General features: G+C 36.5%; 1 pseudogene; it reads right to left on the reverse strand.

The window, feature by feature from the left end:
- Window positions 1–340: 340 nt before the first annotated feature.
- LOC146880962 (uncharacterized) lies at window positions 341–2,041 on the reverse strand (annotated as a pseudogene).
- Between the last annotated feature and the right edge of the window lie 2,367 nt (window positions 2,042–4,408).

A 4,408-nucleotide genomic window follows, 5' to 3' on the forward strand; every position in this document is an offset into this window, starting at 1 on the left:
GGGGTTTCAATGCAACTGGTCTGATGGATGATTGCTTCAGTTTTAAAGATATCTGTCATATTAAACTCTAAACCATTATCTGTCCTAATTATCTTGATGGTTTTCTGAAACTGAGTTTTAATCATAGAGACAAAATTGATTAAATGGATGTGGGTTTCAGCTTTGCTTTTCATAAGATACAACCAGGTAAATTTAGAGTGATCATCCACAATAGTAAGGAAATATTTGTCACCATTCATGGAATTAACAACACAAGGACCCCAAATATCCATGTGTACTAAATCAAAAACAGAATCAACATAAGATGTACTATTAGGAAAAGGCAATTTTCGTTGTTTAGCTAAGTGACATACATCAAAATCAGAGTTACAGGAAGGGAAATGAAAGGAAACTTTTTGTTAAGAACAACTATCCTTTTGTGTGACGGGTGACCAAGACGCATGTGCCAAATGTCATGGTTAATAACACTGGTACAGGCTTGAGCAGGAGTGCTCTCTCTGGTATTGATTTCACCCTTGATCACGTACAGGCATGACTGGATGTTAGCTGTACCAATCCTCTTGGTGGATTTCTTGTCCTGGATAGAACATTCATTAGTGGTGAAGGTAACAATGCAATTGGAATGGGAAACAAGTCTAGAAATAGACACCAAATTATACGAGAAACTGGGAACAAAGAGGACATTTCCAATACACAAATTTCCAAAAATTTTCGCAGAACCCGAATGAGTTGCTTGGACTTTGGTTCCATCAGGCAAATTAACATGTATAGGAGAAATACGATTAAAAGAAACTAAGTTTGAGAGGGAACAACATATATGATCTGTGGCCCCCGAGTCAAGGATCCAATCATTATGAGAATTAAAACGAATTAAAGAGACAAGATTCTTACCCTTTTCTACATTGCAGGAGACAATGGAACCAACCTGATTGGCAGAAACACCTTCACTGCCATTACCATTTGTTTGTTTCAGTAGAGTCATTAAACCTTAGTACTGCTGCTGTGATAATTTGAAGTCGTGATCCTCTAGAATAGAATCAGTCTTTCCTTCTTGATTCGTGTCCACACTATTCACATTACCTCCTTTATTATTTGTTTTATAACCTGGTGGAAATCCATGCTTCTTGTAGCAATTGTCAATTGTGTGACCATTCCGACCGCAAAAAGAACAAACCTTCTTGCTATATCTGACATTCTTGCTGTCAGTGTTGTTATTACCTGGATAGCTATGCTTCTTTAAGCAAATAGACTCACTATGACCAACCTTTTTGCAGTAACTACAAGTAATAGTAGTGTTGTTGATCTTGATCTCGGTTCCATTCAAGACATTATTCCTTCCTATCTGCCTTTCCTGTTGAACCTCGTAAGAGAAAATTTTTGAGATGGATAGGATCGGATCCATCATAAGGACATGAGAAGTGATGTTGTTGTACTGCTCATTGAGGCCTCTCAGGAATTGCATAGCATGATCTTCAATCTTTCTCTGTTGAAAAGAATTAGTGAGACCACAAGAACACTTCGCAGAACAATTGTAAATCAGATCAGGCCGAAAACTATCGAGTTCATCCCAAAGAACACGAATACGTGTGAAATACTCTGTGACAAAGGAACTTCCTTGCTTGAGCGAAGATGCTTCTAGCTGTAACTCAGATATGCGCAACAAATTGTCCTGAGAAAATCTAGACTTGAGATCCTTCCATATTTCTTCAGATTTTTTCATCCATAAGATGCTTTGCCTGATGGAGGGTGAAACCGAGTGTGTTAACCAAGAGACAACCATATTATTGCATCTCTTCCAAGCTTGATATGTGGGATCTGCTTTTTCTGGTTCAGGAGCAGAACCATCAATGAATTGCATCTTGTTCTTGGCGCTAAGAGCAGTGGCGAAAGATTTGCTCCATGAATGGTAATTCTGCGACTCCAACACAGGCGACACAAGAGATAGGGTTGGGTTTTCGCTGGGATGCAGGTAAAGAAAACTATGCGGGGCATTGGAATCGTTAGCAAGCATTATGGATTTGGATTCACTTTTTGTGGCCATGGCAAAGAAAAGGAAAACGAAGGAAAGAAACAAAGCAAGAAGGAAAAAGAAAGAAAGAAACAGAGATGCGTAATAGAGCTCTTCTTTTGAAGAGCTCTGATACCATATTCCATATGAAGAATGAAATTGATGCAGAATAGAAGAACAATTGAACGAGATTGGACAGGATTGAACAGGATTGCGGAAACCATGGGAAAGAAGACAAGAAACACAAAAAAGAGGGAAAGAGAGAGAGAGACAAAACTGATTGTGTGAAAAAGATACTGAAAGAGTCTTATTGATTAACTTTTCGAAAAGGAAGACAAACATATATACAAAGACTAAGTGATGCAAGGAATAACAGAATGTGTAGAATCAGTTTTAACAGATCATTGGTTGTGTGATCTTTAGGCTGAGCAATGTAAGCCTGACCATTATTCTTATTATTCTGACACATCTTATCAGTAAATCATTCAATTAAGTATTTGCAGGATTTGTCACATCATATGGGTGGAACGTAGAAAACATTTAGTAACTAAAACTTCGACATTCAGTTATGAAGAGGAGAACCTGACGTAAAGGAATTATTAAGTTTGTTAATACCTAATTTGTGTGCCCAAAGCTCATTCTTAGTTGACTATCCATCCTTAAAGGGTGAATACAACAGTTGTTGTGTATTGGTGGTTTGATTATTTAGGGATCAGATGGCGGTGTACGAGAAGCTATTCTGACTGCTCTAAAGGGTGTCTTGAAGCATGCTGGGAAAAATGTGATTCTGTTACATCGCTTCTTTATAGAGGAGCTCTATAGAGCTATAGAGCTAAGGTGATTTTGTTAAGAAAAATGTGATTCTTTTTGTACATCATAAGAATTGTGTTGTATGTAATTTGAGTGTTATATGGTAACAAGCCAACAAGCGAATGAACTCAATGCAAGGGGGATGGGAAGGCTACATAGGATTAGTGGGCATGCTCAACAGGTTATGATTATCAATGAATGCATGAGAGGAAGTTGGATTATGGGTCTGGAATATCTGTAGAAGTCTCGATTAGGAGAAGGGTCTGTTGGGGTGAACATTTCATTTCTTTAAAATTAACTTCTATAAATTCGTTTATTCACAAGCAGACCCTTGATCATGTAGTAGTTAGCCATATTGCTAGATGTAGAAGGAGACCCAAAACAAGAGTGAAACCTTGACAAATTTGAAGGTTCAATAGTTTGTCGTGCCTGCATTCGATGAATGAGAATATTCCGAGATATCTGACATATTTGGTGATTGATGATCGAACAGATGAATAAGGTGACGTGTATATTCAAGTTATGGGAATTGCCATTTATACAGTTTGTCTGGAAACAATGGTAATTATAGCTTTCTAGAGACACTTCAGTTCATGGCTGCCATCAACAACACCAAAGGAGTTTATGAATTTGTCCAAGCTCGCCGACTCCGGTAACAAATATCCATTCTATCTCTTTTTCTTTCTCGGTTTTCTTATGTTTTGTTACAATTATGTGTATATACTTAGGTTTTTACAATGATATATAATCACAAATATCATTAGATAATTTAGAAGAGGTGGGTGGTGTGTGAGTGTCAGGTATGGAAAATGCTTCAAGACGAAGTTATTCTGAGGAACACACTTTCATATCGGGCACAGAATCAGCAAAAGTGATTCTAAACAATGAGGATAAATTCTCAAAGAAGTATATGAAGTCAATCGTTGAGCTTGTTAGACGTGATAGCTTGCTCTGTCCTGCACACCAACATCACAAACTTATTCGCAGTTCTCTGTTTTCTCTATTCGCGGCCTTCCTTTGTTGAACTCTTTGATTCACTTCTTCTTGAAGCTACAAGTAGTTGGAAATGTGGATCTGTTCTCGTTATTCAAGATGAAACACTCAAGGTATTTCAACTAAACAAAAATAAATGAAGCTTATTCTTTATGTAAATACTACTTCTTAACACCATTATTTATATTCCAAAATAACTAATATTTTAAACTAAAAACAATTATCAAAATAATTATCAGGAAACAACTTAGTATGTCATTTCTCTCCACTAGCCAGTGATGAGAAATTGTGCTATTTCATGGCATGAAAGAAGACCATGTTCATTGCGGGATTTTTTTCTTCTAGTATTTCAATTGAGTTTCTTGATATGATGAAATAGAGTGATGAAAAAGCCTTACAAAGACAATTGCAAGTACATGACTTTTATGCCTTATCTTAATTGTCATGTGCAAAAACTGTAAACTCTACTAGAAAAGGTAATTTTGAATATGGTATCAATGGTGTTATACTTACTACTCAAGGAGTTTTTTATTACATGTGTTCATATTTTACTTTGTTGGAAATATATTAGTAACTAGTATATAGTATATGTATAAG

The sequence above is a fragment of the Vigna unguiculata genome, chromosome 11 (genome assembly GCF_037176805.1).
Source record: "Vigna unguiculata cultivar grain cowpea cultivar isolate G323 ecotype 2 chromosome 11, ASM3717680v1, whole genome shotgun sequence".
In the NCBI taxonomy this organism is placed as follows: Eukaryota; Viridiplantae; Streptophyta; class Magnoliopsida; order Fabales; family Fabaceae; genus Vigna; species Vigna unguiculata.